We start from the raw sequence: 19,044 nt of genomic DNA, 5'->3' as shown, positions 1-19,044 counted from the left end.
TGCTCTGTAAATAGTTGTAATAAATAGTGTAAAAAATAGTGTGCTCATGGGAGTAGGTGAGCTCAGGGTCTTTCTACTCTATCATCTTGGCCAATCTCCCTTCACTTAAACTCTTTGAGTCTACATTTTCTTCATCCTAACAATGGCACTAATTAAAATTATCTTAAAGAGTTGCTGGGTAGATGATATTAGAAAATATTAAATTAAAAATGTGAATTATAGTGTCCAAGATATTACATCCTCATTAAATCTGTTGTCTGCTGTTCTTTCTTCATTCCTTCATTTGTCCATTTGTTCCTACCCTCCCTCCTCTCTTCTCTCCCTCCTTCTTTTCTTCCACTCCTCCACCTAAGGCAGTTTATGTCAGTGGAGTAAGGAAGGGTAGTGACAGAAAACCTTTCAGGTGGGTATCAGGAAAAATGCGATTTGGTTTCAACATTTTATGTCACTGTATATCCACCTGCTCTATACCTATCCTTGCTGTCTGTATCCTTATACTGATTAGTTTCAGCTTTAGTCTCTTAAGTGGTAATTTCGGTGACAATAGTAATGGTAGCTTGCTAGTTACTCTATTTATTCTAGTTGACCCATCACACACACACACACACACACACACACACACAGAACAGCCTGTTAGAGAAAGGATTTGTGAACAATTGCTTGACCTGCTACAACAGCTACAAAGGGCCTGATTAGAGTGGCTGTATTTTATAACAGAGCATGCCTGTACATGAACCTGGACTGTAACTAATTTTTTCCAATACTTGTGTTGTTTTAGTAAATTTTGAATAATAAGATGTTCCCTTTGTTCTACACAGTAACAACATTGCTACCTTTAAATGGAAAGAGTCATATTTAACATTTGCAGGAAAAGTTAACAATAAGCGACACACATATAGAGCTTTTGTAAAATGAAGAAATTAGATTTTTTATTTAGAAGCACAAGGCACACTCTGTTATTTGAAACTGTAAAGACTTTACAAGTCTTTACAATTACAATTCTAATTGGTCCCTGACTATTATCTTTTAACAGACCACATCCCACTACATTCTGCTTTCCACCCCACCATCAGACCAATTGTCCTGAGATTCCATTTTGCTTCTCCTGATCAAATGTCTTCAGTGGCTTGCTCACTGCCAACAGACTGACATCAAAAGCCCACAGGATCCCTGATGTTTGAGACTTGTGGGATTATCTGTCAACTAAACCAAAAGGAGGTATCCCTAAGGTGAGTCAGATGGGGAGGACTGTAGTGTTGAATGGCACAGAGAAGTCAAGCCAGAGAAGGCAGAATTGGGAACCAGGTAACAGAGACAAATGTCAGGAGCCAAGAGGGATCAGTGAGATTTGAAACAGTGTCAAAAACATCTTGACAGTGAAGTTAGGTGAAGTGCAAATGGGAAGATTTAGAACTGAGGTTACAAATGTTGAGTTGCTGCCAAAATATTATTTTATGTGGGCCCTCATATGATATGATTTTTTAGACTGTATCTCTCATCTCACTCTTGGTCTCTCTCTGTGTCTCTCTTTCTCTCTTTCCCCTTACCTGAGTGTGAGCTATGCCCTAATTTTAAAAGACCCATAGCCACTAGAATTATCCTTTTAGCATGTTATCTGTCTTCTGGACAAATTATTATACTCTTATTCTACCCCCAAATACTTGAGATGTCTTCCCTGTATTATTTATATTATATATATAAATTTATATTATATATATAGTTATTATATTATAATAACTCCAACATAAGCTCTCTTCTCTTTTCTCTCAATTTGTGTGTCTTTATCTGCTCTTCTAGATTCTGCACAAGTATTTCCTGCTTCTTAATATTGTCCCTATCTACTTCAGTCTAACATAGTTTCTCCCCTTTATAGCAGTTAAAACTATTTATTTCATAACTGTTCATAATGATATAGGTTTTTCCAGCATCTGGTTTGTGGTCTTAAAATGTTATTTAAATCTTGTATTTTTATTTTACTTTGTGTCTTTTAAAATATATCTCCCCACCTTGGTTACAAATTCCTGCAGAATAGGAAATAAACTTTATATAGTTTTTTCTCTCCCATGAAAAGATATGGTAGTAAATTCTCAAACATATTTACAAATGTAATTTCCTTCTTTCACCTTTGGGAAAAAGCAGAAAATAAGGCACAATACATACACAGTGAAATAAAATTAACAATATTCTAAAATTTCATGATACAAAGAGCCATGGATATAGAGAAAGAAACTGCCACCAATAGAAATGTAATACGTTGTAGCTTGGGAGGAAAATAGACTCAGGCTAGCATGTATAGACTTTGGTGGCAGTGGTTTTGACCACTCTATGCTTAGGATGTTCAGTAAAACAAAGAAGCCAAGGTAAAAGATTGTTGGCCAAAATTTAACAGATAGGTAAGAACAAGTAAGATGAAAATTCCACGTTATAAGAAGTGATCATGTGCAAGGCAGATACAATAGGATCAGGAGCTGTGCAATTTCCTTTAAAGAAAAAGGACAGAAACAGCTGGCAGCCAAATACAGATGAGATATTGAAAATAACTCATGTTTAGTTTTCCAAATAAGTTTTTCAATTATTCCACCAGGAAGAGGATGGGGAAAGAAAATTATTTTATAAAACGTTATGGGGAAACCTTGGTAAACAAGCCTGCAGAATTTTGTTTACTCCTGTGTTTTTTGAGTTCAAACTGTGTATTAACATCTTAATGAAAAAATATATTTCTTGGTTAACAGTAAGAAAAAACGAGTTAGATTGTGATTTTAAACCTGAATTCTGAAGAAACTACAAGTTTCCACAAATTTTTCCTGTGAGGATGAAAAGCACTCTGGGTGGCGATTTAATTTTGGCAACCTATATTCTAACGTGAAAAGAAAGAGGAACACCTAGCCCCTAAGAATAGCAGACAATCATAGGAGCAGATTATAATCAAGGCATTATACCTTCTCCCTAATTTCAGGACGCTCTAAAATCAAGACCGGAAGAACCATTTTATAGGTAAAATTGTTGCTGCTATTAAAAGAAAAAACAAGCACTTTTTTTGCTAGTATTAAGAACTTTTCCTTTCTATTTTTCCCCTTGACTTACCTCACTCCTTACTCCTTTCTTTTGCTTCGTTATAATGAAAGAGCTTAAGCAATCTAATATCAGTTTCCACCATTTTTTAGACCACTCCACAAAAGCCTTTAATATTTTTTGCCCTTGGAAAAAAAAACAAAACTGTATCGCTCACTTACTTCAGCACAGAAAAGTAAATGGAAAACATTTTTACATAGAATACTCTGTTGTGACAAGCACACAAGTTATCTGCTTCTCTGAGCTTATCTGCATTTTTCTTGAGTATAATTCTGAGACAGCCAAGCATGTTTGAAGGCGGAGAGACAAGCACTGAAATTCTGTTCTACTACTTATAAGGCAAATGACTTTGCTGGCTCTTCCTTTTCTTTCTGATCTTTGAATGTTGGAGGGCCCAGGGCTCATTTCTTGGACCTCAAGTTATCTTTAATTTCCTAAATTATTTCATCCAGCCCTATGGATAAATTTGTGTGTCTTTATATCTTTAGATTAAATTAAATTAATATCTATATTAAAACTATAAGGAGATAATACTAAACTGACTAAAATTAAAGAGACTAACAATACCAAATGTAGAGTAGGATGTAATGGGAAAGTAAATTGGTAAAACCACCATGGAAAATGATTTGTCACTGTGTGTTAAGTTGAAGAAATACATAAGTTGACCGTATGATCTAGAAATTTTACTCTTACCTATATATACCCAACAGGAATTCACATATGTGTAGACCAAGAGGCATGACCAGAGTATTCTTAGAGCCATTATTCCTAATAGCCTCATATTAAAAGTTTAAATATTCATTAATATAAAAGTGAGTAGAATCAATTATGTTAGAATATTATGTATACTATATATACTGTATACTATATATATGCACACATATACATGCATTTGTACAATATATGTGTGTATATATGTGTGTGTACACATATATATATATATATATATATAATAACCATAAAATCTGGGATATTAGTTACCTGTTGAGGGAGGTAGGAGGCAGCGATTGGGAAGGGCATGGGGATTCTGGAGTTCAGGAAATGTTCTTGCTTTATTATGGGTGGTGGTAGCATGAGTGTTCACCTTGTGATAAACCATAGAACTGTAAAATGTTCTGTTTTGCATCTTCTTAAGGTACGTGAAATTTCACAATAGAAAAGATTTATGAACTTTTAAAACATTATATCTACAGTTCAGACTTCCTTTCTAAACTCCAGTCATGTATTCAACTCTCTACTTGACATCTCCAGTTAAATAGCTAATAACAATTTCAAAGAAGCAAACAAAAAATGTCCAAAACTGAAGTACTGATCTTCTTCCCAAACTTGTTTCACCTGCTGCCTAGGTCTTATCAATTGAAGACAACTCCAACTTTCTAATTTCTCAGGCCCAAAATCTTGGCCTGATCCCTTGCTCTTCTCCTTCTCTCATATCTCCACATCTAATATATAAGTAAATCCTTTTGCCTTTACCTTTTATACATATACAGAGGTCTTCTTTTCTCAAAACCAATTATTACCATCTTGGTCCAAATTACCATCCTCTTTTGCTTGTTTCTGCAATATTGCCCTAACTGTTCTCCATGCTTCTATTATAGCCCCCAACAATTTATTCTCAACATAACAGCCAGAGTGGTTCTTCTAAGTTAAAATTTAAGCTTTGTCAATTTTTTGCTTAAAACCCTACCACAGGTCCTGTTTCACTCACAGTACTCCCAATGGCCTATATCACTTCTCTGATCTCATGTCCTACTACCCACTCTCTTGCTTCTCTCTCTTATAGTAACACCAGCTTCCTTATTCTTCCTAAAATATTTCAGACATGCACACTCTCCTTTTAAGGACTCTGTTCTATCTTTTCCATCTTCCTGGAATACTTTTCTCCAGATATCTGCTTGACTGTTCTATCTCTTACAATCATTGCTCTTTTTTATCTCAATGGGCCTATCCTGACCAGTCTGTTTTGTTTAAAACCTCACCTCCTTACAATACACCCATACTCTTTTCTCTGGTCCACTTTCTTCTTTATGTAGCACCTATTATCTTCTAATTTAATATTTTTATATTATTGGTTATTGTTGGCCTTCCCCAACTAGAATGTCTATTTTGTTCTTCCAAGTCCCTAGTGCATAAATGAAATAAATAAAATCACCTAAACTTGTGAAGCCTCAATTTCTTCATCTCTAAAGTATGGATAATATACTATATATAATAATATAATATAATATACAATAACTATTTTACCAACATTGCCTTGGGTTGTAAGATTCAGGATAGTAGCAGTGGAGATAGGAAGTGATAAGATTCTGGATGTATATTAAACAAATGCCAAAAGTATTTAATAATTGGTAGGAGAGGACTGTTGGCTCGAACAATTGGAAGGATGGTTTTGTCATCAACTGAAATGGAATTATTATATGTAAAGTTCTTGGCACTTAAAAAAACCCACAAGATTATTCTTGTAATCTTATGTTAAAAAAAAAAAGAGAGAGTGTATGTAATTCTTGACATTGTAGAGAGACAAAATATAGACATATTTTATGATGACTAGATGTTTGTGCTCCAGTTGGGTTCAAGACCTTTTCAAACAGAACTTGTACTGATATGAATATTAAATGTAATAATCCAAATAAAGCAATGTGATACTTACAGTAGGTAATGTTTGAAATTCTTCTTTGTTTAAATATTTATTTATTTGTTTATTTACTTGGCTGCACCGCGTCTTAATTGTGGCATGCAGGATATTTGTTGTGGCATGCAGGATCTTTAGTTGCTGCATGGGATCTTTTAGTTGTGGCATGCAGACTCTTAGTTGCAACATGCAGGCAGGATCTAGTTCCCTGACCAGGGATTGAATGGGGACCCCTGCATTGGGAGCACAGAGTCTTAAATGCTGGATCACCAGGGAAGTCCCATGAAATTATTCTTCTTTATATGAATAAAAAGGTTGATACTTGAGGTGAGTAAGAAAGGGAAACATTTGTAAGTATAAGATAAAAATGTAAATTTACATTTACACATTCTAACGGAAAGAGAGTAGATGAAAGTTTATTTATAGATCATAGTAATCTTGGAAATCTTCCTCTGTTAAGGAGGTTTTGAACCAAGCCATTCTTTCATTTTATATGCAGCTTAGATGTATTCAGCTCTTGCCTTCCAGCCATTGTTCTGGATACTAGAAACCCAGCATTGAAATTAGGCTCCAGCCCACCTTCAAAATACTCTGTTATAATGGTAAAGAGAGACAAATAATTTGGAAATTACAATTACATAGCTTAAAGCTGATTTTGTTGGTGTTCACTTTCCTGCTTATCTTTCCCACATAAATTTGCCTTATGTTATTTGTCTACAGCCAAAACAGAAAATAAGAAAACTCCATCCTCTCCTCTCCTTAATTGATCCTTTCTTGTCACAGTCATATGCCAATAGCATGGACGTTTCCCCCATGTGCGCAGCTCAGATATCACCTTCCTGTTTCTATATTTCATTCCAAATGCTCACATGACTTCACTCATCCAACGTAGGGTATGTTTTGCATAGAGTGTGCTTTAGAGCACAGATTTGAGACCCTGCTACCAGCATTTAAATCCTGGTTCATTCATTTAGTGTGATCTTAGGCACATTACTCAGCACCTATGAATCTCAGCTTCCATCTCTGTCAAATGGGGGTGATAATACAATGGTTTTGCAATGAATTAATAATTTGACTTCCAGTAAATTACTGAGAATAAAGTACTCAGAATAGTACCTGGCCCTTCTATATATATGCTCATTACTGTTGTTATTGTTGCCACCATTGTTATTATTATGTCTTTCCATAAACACTATTCAGTTCTATTCAGGTTGAAGGCTATGTTTTCTACATTTTGTTCAATGTTGTTATGACTTTCCTTTCCTCATATTCCCAGAAAAGCATTTCTCATTTACTTCCCTATAACACGTTACTTTGAGTTTAGGGTAAAAAAAAAATCATGCATTCCTAAGCAAATGGGCTAGAGGGATCAGGATCAAAGGTCACTTTTACTAACTAGTTTCTAGGGAAGAAAGTGTCTTCTGATTTCTAAGATTTTGGTCCTAACCAGAAAGGAAGATATAGTTTTCTGCAGTTTTTAAAAACTCTGACCTTAAAGAGTCAGGACCTGGAATCATTCTGAACACTCAGAGAAGGACTTTCTAATAGTTTTTTTCAACATTGCAAGATTTGTTTAGTGTTTTTTTTCTGTTAATGTGGAAAACCTAATGTGTAATGAAATTGTATATCAAGAGATTCAAAGGATAATTAGGGAAACAAAGATAGTTTTAGTAGTTGGTGAAATATGAGCTTATCATGGAAGGTCACACCTTTTACATCTCTCTGGGTTGTTCCCCACTGCTACTGGTATCGTTTTTATTTTACTTTTTTAATTTTATAGCTAGCACTTAAGCTATACCAGCTAATACCTATTTAACTAATAAGGTCCTCGACTTTCACTTTTATTGATTAATCATTTGTTGGAGTTTTTAATATCCATTTGTGTTTAATTTGATAATATTAAAAATGCCTCATTTCTGAAAGTGATTAATGGTCTTTCAAAAGATAGGACTTCAGTTTTTATTTATGTAATATTGAGTTAACTGGAGTCTGGCTAGAAATCTGCCATTAATGATCATTGTAATAAAAAGTCCTGCAAGGGACACTTTTCAGGTCTTTAAGAATTTCCCTACTGCCTGGTGGATAAACTGTATTTTTATTCAGATTTTTATGTAGATCCTCCAGCACCAGCTTTCAAAAAGACTCTCCCAAAGGGAACCACTCTTTCCTTGCACAAATCTTTTGTTTTGGCCAGTGAGACCTTATTGTCTCCCAAACAAATGGTATACATCACTACCTAATTTTACACAGATACTTCTAGTCAATGAGCTTCCAGTTCTAATGGAGCTTCTGGAATTTCCTCTTGCCTATTTAAGTTCCATTTATTCTTCAAAGCCAAGAAGTGAACAACTAAACCCACAGTAATTTATTCTTCCTCTTTTACTGTCTGTACTCTTCATTTAACAATATATCCATGGACGTGTGAGCGATTTGGCTGATCTGGCTGACTGGGCAGGTGTTCCCTTCCTCCCTGCCAGTTCCATGTGCATCCTTCGCAAAGCTCCTGGCTAGAGCAGGACCACTCTTAGGTCAAAGGTAGCTGCGCTTCCCTGCTAGAACCACCAAGCAACCTCCAAACAATCTCATTTAACACTTAACATATCCTGATTTGTATATCTAACTTTCTGTGTGTGTGTGTGCTCTGTGCTCATAATGATATAGACTCCTTTAAGTTAAAGTCTAGTTTTATATACTCTATGGAAATAGTTCTCAAAGTGTGGTGTCCTGGTCCTTAGCCACTGCAGCATTTGGGTACTTGTTAGACATGTAAATTCTCAGGTCCCACCCAGATTTACAGAGTCAGAAGCTCTGAGGTTGGGTCCCAAAAATTTGTATTTTAACAAGCTGCTTTGGTATTACTGATATAAGCTCAAGTGTGAGAGTCAAACTTGGCTGCACATTAGAATCACCTGAGAGAGCTTTAAAACTACTGATACCAGTTACCAGGATTTTACTTGGTCTGAGGTTCAGCCTGGGCATTGAGATGTTTTCAGAGCTCCCCATATGATTATATTGCACAGCAATATTTGGGAATCACTACCCTACACCACACTGCTTTCTTTTTCTCCCAGAATAGACAGGCCTAAGCATATATTGGACACACATATTAGTTTGTTAAAATTGGTTTCTTCTAAGAAGAGCTAAAACCCTTTGGATCGAGACAAAGAAACATCTTTTTCTGAGCATAAATCTGATTTTGGAATTCTTTCCCTGTTTCTCTTAATTTCTCCATTACCTTCCCCTTTCAGTCCCTTATATTTCATCTTCATACTTTCCCAGAGAACTCCAAATGTAGCATATAATATACATAAGCAACTGTGGCATAAAATATTTTATTAATTATGGTAAGCAATTTCCCTAGGATTTTATTTTTTGTATATTTTAGTATAAAATACTTGATACATATAAAATAATATGTAACCTAAAAGTCAAGAAGAGCAATAAAACAAACACCATTGAGCTCTACCATTCAACTTAGTGGGTAATTTTAGTTGTTTTATTAGATACCTTTAATCAGTAAACAAAAACATTTTTTAAATCAATTTAGATATTATTATAGAAAGATATAAAGGCAAAAGTATCTCTTCAGCAGTCATCAAAGCATAATACCTATTCCCGTGCTAGCATGAATCTTTGAATAGTATAAATATAAATATATGTTCTCACTTGAATAGGAGTTTGTCATATTATGAAACAATCTTCGCAATCCTTCTGTGGTATGATGAGCATGTCTTGCTCTCCTTGAAAATGTGGATTCATTTTTGGATTTAGGAGGCTTGTCACCCTTCTAAATCTCAAGAGATATTGTTGATAACCTAACAGGGACAGCATGACTGCTGACTCAGCTCTACAAATTGCTAACATATGGGCCAATGGAAATTCAAATAGGCCAAATTTTACAGTTTCAATCAATTTATCTATGTCTGTTTTTCAGTGCTTATCTAGATTGTCTTCATTAGAAATGTTCCTTCCCAGACTTCCTTAACAGACCCTAAGTAAACACTTGTTGACTAATTAGTACTTATGCTTACTCTTCTGTTTCTTTCCTTCCATTTTTACTCCAAGGTAAACTATTCTCCTTGCTCTGGTTGTTCTGTTTTTGAACACGTACTCTATAAAAGACTTCCTGATTATCAATACCTCTGCAGAGTTTTAATTATTGTAAATATGCATGTTTTTGTGTATAAGTGTTCACTGTGTCCTGATAAGCCAGAGTCTTTCAACAGAAAGTTGAGAGGCCAAACATCACCTAATGATAAATTCCTCATCTTTAATATTAGAGTAAGAAAAAAAGGTAGATTAGATAATATCCAAATTCTTTATGATTTTTTTCAGAAATAATAATGTTAAATATCTTTTTCAATCAAATCATCATGGCACTTTACACACTTAGAATGTGCATCTTTGAAGTATTACTCAATTTACCAAATCAGTCAGCACATGAAATTACACTGCAGATAATTGCATAGAGATATATTACACATATAATCTTCCTTATGCCATTTTAGTTTAGATAAAATGATTATACTGAATTTAAAATAAAGTTTGCTTTTTTACATATAAGCTAGGGATTAAAATGTTTGCTCTCAAGTAGCAAGTTTTAACTTTATTTGTGTACTTGTCTATGTTTTCAATCTGAATTTACCACCTCAGATTTTCTAATTGATGGGAACGACAGCTTGTTAATTTATGTCTAATTATTTTGACCATTTTTTATCCCTCATTTCTTGAAGTCATTTCTCCATATGCTGTTCCATAATATATATAGTAATTCATTAATTGTGAAGTCTTTATATAAAAAAGGTAGACATTCTCAACACAATTTCTCTATATCTCCATGTGATCCTCATGTCATTTTCTGTATCATCAAACCCATGTTGTCTTGCATGTTTTCTTTAGTTCTTCTAATGACATTCAATTCAAATCAAAGTAATTAAAATTCAGTGTTATCAAGTACCAGGTAAAGAAAAAATATATTGCAGAATCTATGACTAGGTACTGATAAACAGTATGAGATATTTAAAAGCAAAAGTGAATTTGAAGAAGCTGACCTATACACAGGTATTTTACATTCAGCTCCAATCAAAATTCTGTAAATAGTCATTCTCTATAATCCCACTCCTATGATATTTAACACCACAAAAATATATAGTCACTCAGTTTCCTTCTGGCTTGCCTTGATCATCCGTATCTTTGGATTGCTTTTTGAATTTTAAATAATTGCATTATAGTTATAATTTCTCGATTACTGAATTTTTTGACATCCTCTAAATTTTGTGTCTGCCTCACCCTAGTCTCATGCTGGTTTCCATTTTCAACTTTGCTTTACACGTACATTGTTTCCTATGTAATCCAAAACGCAATCTTTCATAAATCTCTCAATATAATGTAAAATGAAGATTTTGTGTTGAAAGTAAAACAATATTTCCATGTCAGTGGCAACTAGATCCCACAGCAATTTGCACAGTCTTCACCAGTTTTCACAGATCTCTCTGTCTCCCATATCTTCTCTTAACAAAAGTGGTAGAGTTAACTTATGCAGAAACCAAATTTTCTTTTCTTTTTCACTGAGCTAACAAAGACCTGACTTCATTGGAAATTCCTGGTCTGAAGAAAGCATTTACTTCACCATGATGACAGGTTCCATCACCTGCAAGATATTTACTCTCTATTCCCTTGTCTTATATTTAAATATTTCTTCTTCTGAGAAACACATCTCCCAACACTCCTCAGTTGCTTGAAATGGAGGGGGATCAGTAGATGAGAAGGGTCTATAAAATCAACTGTTGATGCTAATAAACATTAAAAAAATACTTTTCCCTGAGATATAACTGAAATAAAGTGAAGTACATTTTCATCTTCTCAATGAAAACCAGTTGTTTGGCTTTGCCATTGTTAGTGGAGTGAGTTACAGCAGATTGACAGTGGCACAATTTAATATGAAATACCACAGTGACCTTCACTTCTTTGGGGCTCAGTTCTCTTATTTCAAAAGAGAAAACACTGAATTATTTTAATTAGAGATGCTTTCCAATTCTTAAAAAATTCTCCTACCGGCTTCCCTGGTGGCGCAGTGGTTGGGAATCTGCCTGCCAAAGCAGGCGACACTGGTTTGAGCCTTGGTCTGGAAGATCCCACATTCCACGGAGCAACTAGGCCCGTGAGCCACAACTACTGAGCCTGCGCGTCTGGAGCCTGTGCTCCGCAACAAGAGAGGCCACGATAGTGAGAGGCCCGCACACCGCGATGAAGAGTGGCCCCCGCTTACCACAACTAGAGAAAGCCCTCGCACAGAAATGAAGACCCAACACAGCAAAAATAAATAAATTAATTAATACTATATTGCTTGCAATTATATAATACTATCTTGTCTCACATTTGCTTGATAATAAGCAAATGTGCTTGGGCACAAAAGTACGTGTTGAACTTCTGTCCTTACAAGTCAATACAAAGCTTATATTTGGAACTATGATCCTTCCTGTTTGCAATCACAGTGGTCTTTCATCTGAAGGAGAATTTAAGATGTCTAAAATGCTCCCAGAATACGTACAGTTAATTTAGAGACTACATTTAAATCTCACAGACTCAAATGTATAGTCCATATTCAGTGATACACTATTTTACCATTGTCATGTGATAACACATTTGAGTTTAGTTAAACAGATTTCAGAGAATAGCATCACCTTTACCCAAAAGTATCTCAAGGCATCTCATCCAAGCCTTCTATCATTGTGAACTGGTCAGGCAGGTGTGTTTCCTCCATTTTTATGATGAAGAAACACATCTTAGGTTGTGGGTCTTGAAAATATTACCCTGAGTCTTCTAACTCAAAGAGCCTCAATTTGGGGGATTAAGGAGTTAGATCTCTACAGAGCTCTTGCTAAAAAAGCATGTTTCCTGGAATGAGGTAACTACATGGCATCTTCAGACCAAAGAATCTCTTTCTGTGTCCTCTAACAACTTTACAACGGTGGTGGATATCCTGATAGCTTGGAAAGTAGGAATGTTTTTAATATTATGTCTGCATGTGATGCCATAGATGGAAGAATTCTGTGACCTGTTCTAACCATAACTGTCTCTAAAATTATCCAGGAAGTAATGCATATGGAGTGACAAATGCATCGGGACATCAATGTTTGGAATTCTTTCAATGTTTGGAATTCTTTCAACTTAAATATATGTAGCTACTGCTTAGCTAGGTATAGCTAAGATCCAAGGGAAAATGAACTCATCACATTTTTTAAAATATTGCTTAGGAAGGAAAGGTTAAATTAAACAGATAATATCATCTCTCAATCATCATAGGCAGGAATGGGACCAGGTGAACTCAGAATCCTAAATAACAAATAATCCAAAGGTCATCTTTGTCTTTGGAGCATATAATGCAATTTCTTCTGCAGCACGTCTTCTTCCTGCTATGTAACTGGACAGCCAATTTTGTTTTAATTTCCAGAAAATGAGCCAGTTTAAGGTAAAGGGCAGAAGCACATGTGGCTACCAGGAAATCAGGCTCACAGTCCCAGTCACAGGAGAGGGTTTGAATGAAGATGGTCACCACCTACAGCTCATGGCCACATTTAACATCTTGGAAGCAAGGAGTTTCCAAATGAGGCTATGAAAAAGACTGCATTGTTCAGCACTTTATTTTTTGCAACAGTTTTAATATCCTTATTTGCTATATCACCCAAAGCAAATCCACAGTTTAAGTGTTAAGATGAATAATCAAACCTCTAACTAAGGATGTTAGTGAAACACATTGGTGTTAGTGAGAAAAAAACGAAGCATGCCTCTGTCACAGGATTTGCATTTATAGGCTGTTCTCCCCCATGAATTAGTACATAAACATTTTGAGGGCAACAATTACATTATCTTTGTCTTGTATGGAACACAAGTTTGTGTACCCACCACACAGTAAGGCCAAACAAACCAAAACATCGAAGTTAAGAGCAAAAAAGTTTTATTATAGGGCCAAGAAAGGAGAATGAGTGGCTCATGTCCACCCAAACTGTAAACTCCCTGAAGGGTTTCAGCAAAGCATTTTTAAAGGTCAGGTGAGGGAGAGGTGAGTCACAGAGTATGTGATCAACTTGTGCACAATTCTCTGATTGGTTGATGTTGCGGTAACAGTATTATCAGTGCTTAGGCACCAGTAAGTCTGGGAGCTTATGATCATCAGGTAGTTAATTTATTTCATTTGGTGATTATTCTAGCATCTGTGAGACAATTCAGGAAGTGTGCCTCATATACTGTTATCTAAGTACTTCAGAGAGGAACTACAAAAAAAGATATGAGGTAAGGGTCTGTCCCAGGAAGACCCCATAGAGTCCTGCTCATTTACAATAGCATAGAAGTCAGTGCCTTAAACAGAGTAAATATTAAATTAATATATGTTAAAAGAAAGAATGAACAAAACATTTCTTTATTTACTTTTAAATTTAGGAGAAAATACTTGGGAACTTGATAAAAAAAAAAAACTCCCTGGAGAAGTATAGATTAACTTTTAACTGTATTCAATGTGTTTTTAATGAAACATTCTATTTTCTCCCAATAATTGATGATAAAACTTTTACAAAATATTTTCCCCATATTAACACTTTTACATACATCCCCTTAGATTGCCTCTGTCAGGACCAAATATTACATGGAGAATATTGAACATGGATATATTCCAATTAGGTCCCAAGACTGAACCAAGAAGAAATAGAAAATATTAACAGATTAATTACCAGTAATGAAATTGAATTAGTAATTTAAAAACTCCCAACAAGCAAAATTCCAGGACCAGATAGCTTCACAGGTGAGTTCTACCAAACACCTAGAGAAGAGTTAACACCTATCCTCCTGAAACTATTCCCAATATTGAAGATAAAATAATGCTTTCAAACTCATTCTACAGGACCAGCATCCCCCTCATACCAAAACCAGACACATATATACACAATGGGATACTACTCAGCCACAATAAAGAATTAAATTGTGCCATTTGCAACAGCATGGATAGTCTTGAGGGTATTACACCTTGTGAAATAAATCAGATAAAGCCAAATGCTGTGTGATATCACTTATATGTGAAATGTAAAAAATAAAACAAACTAGTGAATATAACAAAAAGGAAACATCTTAAAAATATAGATCTCAAACTTGTCATTACCAGTGAAGTGAGGGAAGGGGGGTGGGGTAAAATAGGGGTAGGGGATTAAGAGATACAAACTTTCATGTATAAAATAAACTATAAGGATAAATTTTACAGCACAGGGAATATAGCCAATATTTCATAATAGCTATAAACGGAATATAACCTTTAAAAATTGTGAATCGGGCTTCCCTGGTGGCGCAGTGGTTGAGAGTCTGCCTGCTGATGCAGGGGACACGGGTTCGTGCCCTGGTCTGGGAAGATCCCACATACCGCAGAGTGGCTAGGCCCGTGAGCCATGGCCGCTGAGCCTGTGCATCCAGAGCCTGTGCTCTGCAACGGGAGAGGCCACAACAGTGAGAGGCACGCATACTGCAAAAAAAAAAAAAAAAAAAATTGTGAATCACTATGCATTACACCTGTACCTTATATAATAGTGTACATCAACTATATCTCAATAAAAAAAGAGGTAAAAAGGAAAAAAAAAATGCCCAGAACACAAGCTCAGAGGCTACACTGACAAGTCAAATAAATCATGCAATGGGAGTCTCAACTATGGCTGCAGACATACAGTAGGAAGCCTGAGGATGTCAGAACTCTTGATGAGAAGACTATGCATGGTGACACTTTGATATGTTTCAACATTTGCTGTAAATAATAACACACTTCTATTGCTATGTGTCAGGCACTATTCTATTTTCCTAATATCAGTGCAGCTAATTTTCAAAACGACTCTTTGAGGCACATAACTACCTTCTCCGTTTGAGCCCAAACAAGGTTTTTTTTGGTTTTTGATTAGTTTTAATTAATTGTGAGTTTACATTACTCAGTGCCATCCAAAAGTAACAGTGTAGTTCTTTCTTCTCTCTGATCATAGAGTATCTGTATTCAATAATACAATATCTGAAAAACACAAGTGACTTGATTTCAAAAGTGCCTTTCATCAGATAACTTTCTTTTATCATCTTTGTCCTGCAGTCATTTGGTGATTCTTGGTGGAGTAGTGCTGGAGGTCTACTGCTACTCTGCTCACCAGCCTAAACACCATTATGCAAGTGGACACAGAGAAGCTGGAATGGAGAAGCGGAGAGGTAAGGAGGGAGTAAGGAAAGAGACCCCACTCCTGTATTGTTTCAGTGGCATTGACAACTATAACAACCTCTTTTTGGAAATACACCATGTAAATGTGAATACAGGAGATACATCTAGAAGTCAAAGTATACCTCAAGTTAAGCACATTTATTAGGCTGTTGTGTCATAATAATTGGTTTTTCTTAATAATTTTATTACTCAATCACCAGCCTCATCCAGGAACAACTATATAAGTAAAAGCCAATAATCAGAAGGACTGGACTCCAATTCAGTTCCTGCCATATAATACCTGTGTCTCAGACCTGTAGTATCAGTTGTAACCTCTCCTTTTTCATTTCTGATTTTATTGATGTGGGCCCTCTCTTTTTCTTGATGAGTCTGGCTAAAGTTTATCAATTTTGTTTATCTTTTCAAAGTTTTATTGATATTTTCTATTTTTTTATTCTCTATTTCATTTATTTCTGCTCTGATATTTATGACTTTTTTCCCTCTTCTAACCTTTTTTATTATGTTTTTTAGGTGTAAGTTTAGGTTGTTTATTTGAGATTTTATTTGTTTCCTGAGGTAAGATTGTATTGCTATAATTTCCCCCTTGGAACTGCTTTTGCTGTGTCTCATAGATTTTGGATCACTATATATTTTTTTCATTTGTCTCTCGTTATTTTTTGATTTCCATTTTGATTTCTTCAGCATTCATTCATTGCTTAGAGCTATACTGTTTAGCCTCCACATGGTTGTGTTTTTTGCAGTTTTTTTATTACAGTTGATTTGTAGTGTCATAGCATTGTGGTCAGAAAAGATGCTTGATTTTAATTGTCTTAAATTTGCCAAGGCTTGTTTTGTGGCCTAGCATGTGATCTATCCTGAGGAATGCTCCAGGTGCATTTGAAAAGAATGTGTATTCTGCTGTTTTTGAATGGAATGTTCTATATATTTTTTTCTAAGTGCATCTCTTCTAATGTGTTATTAAGGCCAATGTTTCCTTATAGATTTTCTGTCTGAATGACCGGTCCATTGATATAATGGGGTTATTGAAGTAACCCTACTATTATTGTGTTACTCTCAGTTTCTCCCTTTCTGTTTGTTAATATTTGTTTTTGTGTTTATGTGCTCCTATGTTAGGGACATATATATTTACAAGTGTTATATCCTCTTCTGGGATTGATCCCTTGATCATTATATAATGTCCTTCTTTGTCTCTTTCAACAAACAATCTTTACTTTAAAGTCTATTCTATCTAACGTAAGTATTGCTAACCTGGTTTTCTTTTAATTTCCATTTGCATGCAATACTTTTTTCCATTCCCCTCACTTATAGTCTGTGATTGTTTGAAATCAACAGTGACTCTCTTATAGGCAGTATATATACAGATCTTGTTCTTGTATCCACTCAGCCACTCTATTGATTGGAGCATTTAGTCCATTTGCTTTTACAGCAAGTATTAATACCTATGTTCTTACTGCCATTTTGTTAATTGTTTTGGGATTGTTTTTGTAGGTATTTTTTTTCTTTTCTCCTTCTTTTGTTCTCTTGTAACTTGATGACTTTCTTTAGGGTTATGTTTGTATTCCTTTTTCTCTTTTGTGTGTGTATTTGTTATAGATTTGTGGTTTGTGCTTACCATGAGGTTTATATATATGTATATGATTGTTTTAGGTTTCTGATGTCTTACTTTCAATGCATTCTAACAACCCTGTATTTTTATCCCCTACCTTCATGATTACTGTTTTTGATGTCTATCTAATAGTTTTGTATATCCATTAACTGTTTATTGTTGGTATAGTTGATTTCACTACTTTTGCCTTTTAAGCTTCCTACTGGCTTTGTGCACGGATGATTTCCTACCTTTACTGTACGTTTGTGTTTACAAATGAGTTTTTCATTTAGTAATTTTCACGTTTCTGGTTGTGGTCTTTTCCTTTTTTCTTAGAGAATTTCCTTTAACATTTCTTGTAAAGCTGGTTTGGAAGTGCTGAACTCTTTTAGCTTTTGCTTGTCTGTAAATCTTTTGATCTCTCCATCAAACCTGAGTGAGAGCCATGCTGAGTAGAAAGGTTTTTCCCTTTCATCACTTTAAATATATTGTACCACTCCTTTCTGGCCTACAGAGTTTCTGCTGAAAAGTCAGCTGATAGCCTTATGGGGGTTCCCTCATATGTTATTTGTTGCTTTGCTCATGCTGCTTTTGATATTCTCTCTTTATCTTTAATTTTTGCCATTTTAATTACTATGTGTCTTGGTGTGTTCCTCTTTGGGTTAATCTTATATGGGTCTCTCTGCACATCCTGGATTTAGGTAACTGTTTTCTTTCCCAGGTTAGGGAAGTTTTCAGTTATTATGTTTTAAAATATATTCTCACCCCCTTCTCTCTGCCTTCTCCTTCTGAGAACCCTATGATGCAAATATTAGTGTCCTTGTTGTTGTCCCAGTATTCTTTTAAACTTTCTTCATTGCTTTTCATTCATTTTCTGTTCAGAATCAATGATTTCCACTACTTTGTATTCTAGCTCACTGATCCATTCAGCTGTATCATTTAGTTTACTCTTGATTCCTTCTAGTGTATTTTTCATTTCATTTATTGTATTCTTTATCTCTTTGTTTTTTCTTTATATTTTCTAACACTGTTAAAAAGGACTAAATTGTTGTTCTGCGCATCCAGTTTCTCCTGAGTTCTCTGATTATCTTTACAATCTGAATTCCTTCTCAATTAGATTGACTATCTCTATATCACTTAGTTCTTCTGTGACTTTATCTCATTCCTTTGCCTGGAAAATGTCCTCTGTTGTGGTCAACTCTTGTTTGTCTTTTGTGGAGTGAAATGTCATCTTCATGCCCAGACTTCACAATAAAGTATAAACCCTAGAATGTTTCATACAAGGCCCTCAAGATCTGTTCCCTCTTTTGTTCCACTTGCCACTTTTAGCCACTGACCACAGGTCCCTCTGCAGAGACTCTCTTCTCCCATTCTTCTCCTTCTGCTTTCCTGCACTTCTATAACACTTCCTCAAAAAGACTCCCTCTTCCTCCATTCTTTCATTTCTTTTTATTCATCTTCCTCCTCATTCCATCTCCATCTATAGGAGTTGTTCCCACTGTTTCTCTCACACATCACTAT

The sequence above is a fragment of the Delphinapterus leucas genome, chromosome 14 (genome assembly GCF_059928025.1).
Source record: "Delphinapterus leucas isolate spDelLeu-1000000601 "Yukka" chromosome 14, BTC_Dleu_Yukka2, whole genome shotgun sequence".
Classification (NCBI taxonomy): Eukaryota; Metazoa; Chordata; class Mammalia; order Artiodactyla; family Monodontidae; genus Delphinapterus; species Delphinapterus leucas.
Note: the sequence above shows the minus strand (reverse complement) of the source record.